Source organism: Nothoprocta perdicaria, unplaced genomic scaffold (genome assembly GCF_003342845.1).
Source record: "Nothoprocta perdicaria isolate Ctin4 unplaced genomic scaffold, notPer1 scaffold_191, whole genome shotgun sequence".
Taxonomy (NCBI): Eukaryota; Metazoa; Chordata; class Aves; order Tinamiformes; family Tinamidae; genus Nothoprocta; species Nothoprocta perdicaria.
This window is the reverse complement of record NW_020455105.1, coordinates 720,181-729,935: the sequence shown is the minus strand read 5'-3', so window position 1 is coordinate 729,935 and position 9,755 is coordinate 720,181.

Below are 9,755 nucleotides of genomic sequence, written 5' to 3'. Positions count from 1 at the left end.
GCCCGCGCGCCGCGAGCGAGGCGGGCGGCCGACGCTGACGGTGCTTGCATCGCATCCGTGCGTCTCCGCGGGGGCTGCGGGAGCTCCCTTGGCGCACGTGGCGAGGGGAGGCCGAGCGGAGGGCACCCCGCCCGCAGCGACCTTGTGCTCCCCTCGCAGGTGCGTGGCAGGCTCGCCCGAAAGCGGARTTCCAGGCGGGAATCTGTCCAGTCTGGCGTGGCGCGGCTAAAGCGGCCACCTAGTCGCGGCGTCCCCCGAACAGCCACCATGTGGAAGCGTAGGGAGGACTCATTTTATAGGGCCGTGTTACCACAGGAATTTCTGCTGGAACCCGACAGTGTCACTGGATATCTGGGTATTTGATATTTTAAACCAAAGGCCAAGTTCTGGAGGAGCCTAATAATGTGAAGAACTTAGCTCACATTTGGGGAGAAAAAAAAAAAAAAAAACAGAGTTTCTTGCCTTCGTAGTTGAGGAGCAACTTAAAAGGTCTACCAGATAGTTCCCTAGAGCCTCAGAATCCAGAATTTAGTCTAGAAAACCTAAATGTTGTCATTATACAATCTGTTGATTTCAAAGTTAACCTCCACTATTTGGGCTGATGGGCAGGCCCCTTGATTCTTGGGGGGGGGTTATAGGTTATTCGCTGAAATGGGAGCACAAAGCTGCTGTTTTGTAACTCTTACGCAAGGGCCATTCCATAGCCTGGCTATCCTTCAAATCCACAGCACAGACTATACCAGATCTTGATAAGCTGGTCTTTTATGCAGGGTAGCTTAAAAGAACACCATTGAATAAAATTTCCATGCCACATCATCAGAGAGGGGAAAAAGATTGCCAGCATATCTAACCGTTCACATTGTTGTAAAATGGAAGTTAATAACTGCTCRCTAGATTTCCATGAAATACACATTTTTTAAGCAAAAGAAAATGTATTACTYACATTACTATATGCATTTGCATATTACCCTCTTGAAAAAGGGCAATGTTRTTTCTCATGTAAAAGGTACCGGGCTATCAACAGTTAAAATTCTAGTGATAACTTGGGGCTTGTATTATATTGCCTCTATTACTTCGCCTTGCAAATGCGTACAGAGGAAGAGCCACCTCCAGCAATACACCATGCTGTAATGCCACGGTATTAAGAGCAAATGAAAAGCTTTTCTCGAGAACCACTTTGCACCTTTGCAGGATATCAATTCATGTTTATCAACTGCCAATAAAAGRCCGCTTCCAACACCTACTAGCCTGTCAGGACTGATGTGGAAAGAAGAAAATGTGTTTTCCCGGGTGCCTCTTTGGGGCTGCCGGCGTTTGCCGCTCGCTGGCTGTGGTTGTCGCTCCCAGAGGTGGGTAGGGGAGGCCAGGGCGGCAGGACCCCCTGCCRAGGTGCTGCACAAACAGGAGCTCCCAGGTGGGTGCACAGCACCCACTTGGATTGTGGTCTGCACGGATCTCCAGTGCTTCCCGTCCTCTCCGAGGACGTAGGGCAACTAAAAGAMCAGCCCCAAATCTAGTCAGACCTTTTGTCACTGTTGGCCGTTATGTTTCACCGCTTTCCTTCTGCTCCGTATAGTGTGTCCTTCTGCTCCCTGTTGTGTGCTTGACCAAAGTGGCCCGCTCTGGATCCACTTTTCTCCCAAAGTGGCCCRCTCTGGATCCAAACATGGAAGATCAGAGGATTCCCTACTTGTCAGGCTATTCCAGTGGTTCCTCACTGACAACAGTAAAAAAACATACTTAACACTCCATCTTGAACTTGCCTTACTTCACCTTTCAATCAGGAGTTCTTCTAATGTCCTTTCCTGCTAGGCCAAAACCTCTTTTAGTATTTAACATTCTAATCAAGTCACCACTTAATCTTCTTTTTCATAAACTAAGCAGATAAAGGTCTTGCAAGTTCATCATATGTGGCCTTGTCTCCACTCTTCAAACATGTATTTTTACATTTTTTTCTAGGCCTTGGAAAATATTTCAGTACACATCACATTAGACCTTTTTTTTTTGCCATTGCAAATAGAATTCTTGACTATGCAGAGGAGCGCTGAATAGAGGCAAGGTGATTTTTCCTCTCCATCCTGCCTTGGCAGGAGAGCAAGAATTCTAATTAAAATTCTGGTCTGCAAATGTATATAAAGTAGTGCTTTGTGAAAACTGCAATATGGTGAGGTTCAGCAACCCTCTCCTGATTCAAGAATTCATTTGTTTTCAGTTTAGGATATTCCCACATTTCCTTGCAAGATACATCTACACTTCCAGGCATCATTCTGTTTGTACCTACAGAAAAAGGGTAATGTTTGAAATAATTGTAACACTCAGAGTTTATTCTAATGAGTTTAGAGCCCTGGTTTTTTAGTAATAAGTTAAATGCTTGATTGTTGAGTAGCTAGGATTTAGGAGAGTCTCCTCTCCTCTCCTCTCCTCTCCTCTCCTCTCCTCTCCTCTCCCTGCCTTCCCGATACCCCACTTGACACTCAAGTGATGACAGCAAAGGCTGATGCAGCGAGGATGAAATTAAGAAACTCCTTAGAACCCATTCGGTGATGGTATCGCGGGCTGGTTTAGTCTTATCTGCTTCCATGGAAGCTGCCTAGCCAACTTTAAGAAGTTATTCATGGCATTAAAGTATTCCGTTGACCCTAAGTGCTCTTAATCTGTGCAGGAACTGAATACTGAAAGCTGCTAAGCTGCTGTTCCCATGCCGCTCTACTAACATTTACCAAATATCATCCCTGAGCACAGGGTGGGTTTCTCTCTGTTTTTTTTTCATTATCAAGCAGTTCAAAGCATCTTAGGGGACACAGGACCCATAAATCTGACTGATATCCTGATATCTCGGGGAAAGATTGTGAGTGGCTTACACTGGCCAGGTCTGTACGATGGACACCTTAGTCATTGCCCACAGACATCTTCCAAGCACACAGTCGTTGGGCAAATCCTGAAGATGCTCACCTGGAGCACAGCAGTATATCCAGCATATCCAGTATATTCACACCCCAGCCTCCCAGTTACTGCTTGAGTTTAGCTGGTCCAAGGGCCAGCTAAAAATGTGTCTCTCTAAAGCTAATATTCCTAGCTCAGACGAAATTTAGGACGAGTCATGGAGATGGAACAGGTTCAGTGGCGGAGCCGAACTGATGGCCTCCTCCGAGCGGGTGGGAGCTGTTCTCGTTCTCCAGAGGCAGTCCCTGTTTGGACAGTTGACCTTGGGATCCTCCAGGTTTACCTACACGCATCAAGATCAGTGCAGGTGAAACACTGAGAGGCTCTGGATATGCTTGGAAGGAGGGATCCGCTCCATAGTGATGGGACCTCGTTCCTCCTCCGCTGAACCTTTCACTTACAGCGTCCCCCATTAATCTGGCATCTGATGGTAAACACTGAGGTGGGCGAGTGCAGACCGCAACTCGGGAGCATTTTTGGCTGCATTTTTGACACCTAAGCTTTCACGTAGTGGTCTGTAAGTAATGCTTTTATTTACAATTTTCAGGTGGCTCCCTATCATTTGTATCCCATTCTGGAGTACGATAGCTTGAGTGCGGTTACTCAGACCTTCCCTGCCTCTCAGCCGAAGTGCAGCAGCGCGATGCCCCTGGCAGGACGCCCGCAGCGCTCCACACACTCGGCTAGTACAACGGCTGTGGCACAATGTCACCTCAGCAACAACTGGAGCCCCTGCTCGGGGTGCCGGTAAAGCAGGCTCTGCTCTCTAAGCCCGGCTCAGCTAAAAGGCTGCACTGAAATATGTCACCACTTACTGGTCCTTGGGAAACGGTCCCTTCTTGAGCCGTGATCTCTCTATGATACAGGATTTGGTGCATGCAAAAGAGGAAAGGAATAAAAAAACCCACCTGCTAAACTAGGGCACTCGATTGCATCCCTCTTTTCCTCTGAGGAACTATGAGAGAAAAAAAATAACCTGGCAGATGTTAGTCATTTTGCTTAATGCACTCAGATACCTTGGCAATAGATGTGGTAGGAGAGCTTGTACAGAATAGAATAAATGGCTTCTGCGAGATACTGTCAAAATAATAATAAGAAGATATGTTTCCTATTAAAATAGAAAGGGAGTAAAAGGAACTGTGTTTCTTGAATGAAGGTGGCTGGTATTAGCAGTGCTAAAAATAAGAGAAAGTACAGTACAGTCCCTACTTCACTGCCAAAAATGAAACAGAAAATTTTGCTGTCTCTAAGGTGAAATTACTTCTGGGTTTGGGATTTTTTTTTCTCTCCAAAATTCCGCTTCTCACCAAGACAGGATCAGGAGGAAACTACCGGCTGTTGCCAACRCGAAGCGGAGAAGGGCACCAACGTCCCCCACACCCCAAAACGTTCCTCTTTCCCCTGTGCCTGCAGCTCACAGCTCCCAACCGGCCTTGTCACCTCCTCTCCCRTCAGGGCGTTTGTCCCGGCCCTGGGAATTACCCCACGCAGGAGCAGGGGCTGCTCTGCAGCCCCAAATCCCACAGCGAGCTGGAAAACGCAGCCATGCGGGCAGCCCCCGCATAGGTGAGGGCATCTTCTTTGGAAAAGATCAATTCRTTTTCCTGAAGAATAATGAAAATAGGGTAGTGAAGCTACTGAAGCTCATTTATTAATTTAGCCATTTAACAATCTGAAAATCCAGGCAGCCCAGCAGCAAAGCAGCGGCGGGTACGTAAGCTCAGGAAGCCCTCGTTCCTAATGGTGCCCACGCACGTGGATGTCAGGAAGGGGCAGGAAACAGTCGTGGCATGGAAGGTTTGTCATGGTCCAAAGCCACAGGAGCACAATTCCATGAAAAATGTCTTCATCTGAAAGAAATCCTACCAAAGTATTTTGGTTTCCGAGGCGTACCGCGTTTCTGGGCAACAGTAACGCTCCAGTGCTGCCGGGAGGTGAGGCCGGGGCGACTCAGACCCTCCTCTTCCTCACAGCCCAGGCTCTCCAGGGAAGTTCCGAGGGGGTTCCTAGCACGGGGCATCACTCCGGAGAGCTCCGAAGAGCCGCTGTTCCATACGGTGTAAAAGCAGGACTAAAGCAAAGCCCGAGAGGCAGCAGCGGGCAGGTGCTCCGTGCTTTGGAATTGCTGCCTGCTTTGATTCAGCTGACGTTTCTACAGCCCCTTCCACGGCAGGGCCACAAGATCGCACCTTTGCCACCGCCCCAGAGGATCAGATGGAGGTCGTACCAGGTAGAACAGCACCAGACGGTTCAGGCAAAACATTTAGAAGGGAAGAGCGTGTATTTTGTCACTGCAGCGTTGTGCAGAGCCCTGTTTGCTCCCTCTGATCAATACAGGCACTTAGCGCCTCTGCCTCCCCCTCAGCTGCCAGCGCCAGGCGACAGCGCTGTCAGACGGCAGGGATGATTCAACCAAGCCGACCCCAACGCCCCGAACGGGGCCGCGTGGAAAGGGGAAAGGGSTGAGGGTCTCACCCTGAGCGACCTGCTGGTTAATGAAGCTTAATGAGTCCTCTTGGTTAGCCCCAAAGGCGAGCGCTCGCGCATCCAGCCCTGTTCATACAGCAGCGGCAGGGAGGGCTGCTCTCCCGCTTAGATGCTGATGAACTCTGCGTAAAGCCCTTAATAAACCTGAGCTACGTCTTGTGCGACAGCTAAGAGGGAAGGCCTTGTGTTTTACAGGAGATCCATCTAATCTAKTGATGTGACTATAGACACAAACAGTATGACTGTTTGACACAAGCAATAGAAATAACAGGTACAAGAAGCAAAGTTTTGCTCACACAGTATTTTTTTCCATATTTGCTATTCAGTATTTTTATTTCAGTATTTTACCGTATTTCTAGATATTTTCAAGTCACTGACCCAATCTGACCCGATATGTATCCAAGCCATCTGTTCCGCATACCATTTCCCTTCCTAAAAACTTTTAAAAAACCAAAACCCGATGACATTTCCTGAAGCTTCTTGGCAAATGCAGACCCTGCACGTCCTGTCCCAGTGGGCCCTCGGTGCCGGCAGCCCCTTGCTATTTCCCATTTCCTTTTCAGCCGCTCGCCTCCGCCTTGGTCTACAGTCCACAGTGCTGCTGCCACAGCGCACACACACACATGAAGGCACCGATGCAGCGTGCAAGCCGGGCGCCCTCCCTGCACTCCACAGCAAATGACCTAGAGAGGGGCCAACGGAGGGCAACGAAGATGATTGAGAGACTGGAGCATCTCCCATGTGAGGAGAGACTGAGCTGGGGCTGTTTAGCTTGGAGAAGGCTGAGAGGAGACCTGATCAATATGTAGAAGTATCTGAAGGAAGAATGAAGGGAGGAAGGGGCCAAGCTCTTCTTGCTGGTGGSCAGTGACAGGAGCAGGGGCAGTGGGTCCAAGCTGAAGCCCAGGCAGCTCCATCTCCATGTGAGGAGGAACTTCTTCCCTGTGAGGGTGCCCAGCCCTGGCCCAGGCTGCCCAGGGAGGCTGCGGAGGCTCCTGCTCTGCAGATCTGCCAACCCGCCKGGATGGGACCGSGTGTCCCGAGCTCTGGGTGTCCCTGCTGGAGCAGGGGCTGCGCTGGGGGATCCCTAGAGGTCCCTKCCAACCYCARCCATYCTGGGATACTGGGATTCTGTGAAATGAAGCAGGGAGCACCCGTGGCAGTGTTGGTGTGCGGGCACCGCGTGTCTCTGCACTGCAGCGTCAGCAGCGGGCGCCCCGCTGCCCTCTCCCGCGTTGCTGCTCGGGACACGGCGGGCAAGCATCAACCCCTGCTCCTCACCCGCAAAAACACAGCTTAAGAAGACTTAGTTTCAAGATCTGTAGGTTTAATCTGATAAAGGCACTGGAGAGTAATTTTTCTCCAGGTGAGGAGACCTGCAAAGAGCAGGTCTTACTCAGCTTGCTTGTTTGCAGGTGGATTCCTCACTAATAAGATTTAGAAGATCGTGTTAAAAATGTGTCTAATCCGGTCAGGGTTCAACTCGACTAACATCACAAATTTATCTGAACAATTAACTTGCTGCAATCAATTAATTAAAACTAGTTCTCTAAAACCAGCAAGGCAGCAGCCCTTTGGAACCTAATCCTGTGATTTGCTGGAGTGTGAAAAAGGATCTCAAATTGGCAAGGAAAGTCCCACTAGCTTTCACACATTTTGCCTACAAAAAGCAGAGCAAATTTTTAAAACAACCATCTTTTTTTTTTTTTTAGCCTGCCAGTAATGAATCCAACAAGAAGGAGCTGAAAATCAGAAGAGGAGAAAAAGCAGAAAGAAACAAGACCAAATAAACAGCAGGTTGGTGGCCAGTTTAGAAACTGCAGGGCAAAACCCACTGTGCCCCACTGTCATCAAGGCACAAGTTGTCCTTACAGGTCTGTGAAACGAGTTTCCTTGCGTTACCTTTGCTCACAAGAGCCAGCAGAGCTACAAGGGTCTCGTTTCTTGCTGGCATTTGGCCCCTGTCATCTCTCTCAGATGCTGGTGGGAGCCTGCTTTGTGTTTCTACTTGCTGTCACCACTAAATGGCTCTGGACAGCACCATGGAAGTGGCACAAGGCAGCACTTGCACCAACACATATCTGCAGATGCACGGAATTTAGAGCTCTGCAAGTGCTAGGGTGATTTTAACCTCCCGAATGCCACACGCCAGCAAGAGCCTCACCAGGAGCTCCAGGGGGCTTGGGGAACAATCTAGTGAACCTCAGATGGGAACAGGACCCTGAACGCAACATGTATTTTCACATCAACTGACAAGAACGGGGGCAAAAGAGACCCACATCGACCCGACAAGATGCAAATAAAAAATATAGGAGATATGCATTAGTATAATAAAAAGTATAGGAGTGCATTTCAAAATCTTACAGGCCAAAACAAAAAGAAACCCACCAACATCCCTCATATTCAAATACAGTTGTGTGAAGTACTTTTTTCTGTAGGCATAAAACTGAGCGCTGTCTAGGAGAGCGGCCTGGAGCCCGAGCGGCTCCGCAGCTGGTGTGTCCAGGAGGACTGCGAGCTGCTCTGGCAGCACAGCCCCGCRTCTCTGCTACTCCCCTTTGACTTTAGGCAGGAAGAAGACTAAATAATTACTTCACTGCCAGTCTCTTCTGGCCCACAGCTTTAATCAAGCTTGGAGTAAGTCTCCCGAGTTTCTCTCCAACATACGTTCCAGCTTGTGCTGTGTCTCCTGCCCACCTATGCAAGTCTCCCAGTGGTGCCTTGCCAGCCGTGATCTGGGGGAATCACCAGTGAGTCTGTTCCGTGGCTCTCCCATCAGAGCCACTCTTCCTCCTGCCAAAGGGACGGGGCTGACGAGCTGCTAGTTTCAATATTGAAATGAGTTTCTCTACCCAGAAGCTGCTTTGTAGAAGCAGCACCAGGAAGTTTTGTGTTTATTCTGCCTGCCCTTAACGCTGCGCTCAGCTTTGGAGGCACGCATGGATGTTTTTAAAAATAATCTCCTGGCACAGCAGAGCGCCGTGGTGTACGGAAATGAGCAATAGCATTTGCATTCGGAGATGACCCGCCTAGCGCTGTGCCAAGAGCCCCAGCGTGCGGCTGGTACGACAGGCGGGACGAGGCGCCCGCTGCAGCCGCAGCGCCAGCCGAGATGTGACCTGCATCGTGCTCCTCCTCTGCAGACCTCCTTGTCCGGGGCTTGTCACGAGCACTGAAAGCCCCCCAGGATCTCCTGTCCTCCATCTCCCTTCATCGCTTCTTTCTCCACTCATTCCCTACCAGCAGGGCACCGCGTTATTTCATAAGCCATCAAAACTGATTTTCAGGTTTCCTAGCGAGAGTTTCTCACTGCCTTTCCCGGCTTTGCTGATGACAGCTCTTGCATAAGAAGCTCCTGATGGGTAGTAATTAATTAGACTCTCACACAGACAATTCTTTTTTTTTTTAGGGTAATTAGTGGGCAGAATGACACCTGCCAAAACCGAGCAGCTTTCCATCAATGAGGGTGCTGCATAGCTCTAGTTTGGCTCCTATTGAAAGGGAGTTATTTTTGCGTGTTCTTTTGGTCTTCCTGACGTTGTGCCAGTAACGCGGAGCTCGACTGYGAGAACCCTAATGGTGCAGCCAAGGCTTCGGAATCGGCACATCTGGCCAGCAGGTCAAGCTCCAACAACTCGGTGTTCTGATAGCTGTATRTGAGAAAAATCTATATGCACATCAGGGCCTATGAAATTCATTCAAGCCACGAGAAGATTAACTGCTGTTATTTTCCCAGCAGAAAACAAGGATGGAGGACAGGATCCTCCACTCAYAGAGGTTCACACGCTGGCAGCCTGCATGGATATAATTTTAATTACATATTCTGCAACAGGGCAGCCATAAGCAGAAATATCCGTATCAGAAGCAGGGCCTGGGTAACTATTAAGACCCACACAAGCCTTTCTGCACAGCTGCTGGGAGGCTGAGGAAACCTCTGCACTGACTGCGCGGGCGCAGGGAGCGCTCAAGGCCAAGCCAGGCGCAGAGGAGCCTCCTCGGAGCCCTGCGGCTGGGGTAGGATGATGGRATCACAGAACCATTATGGTTGGAAAAGACCTTCGAGATCATCGAGTGCAGCCGTGAGCCCCTCAACACCATCCTGCTAAACTGTGTCCCCAGGTGCCTCAGCTACCCGTTTCTTGAGCCCTCCAGGGATGGTGGTTCCACTGCTTCCCTGGGCAGCCTGTTCCTCGTACTGGGCAGTGCTCTTCCCTTTCAATAGAGAACATCAGGAAAGCAGCTTTATAACAAACCACGAAACTTGTTACTGGGTGATGCTTCTTAGAAGACAGGCTCCCGGGAGCCGGGCTGATCCGTGTGTTCCG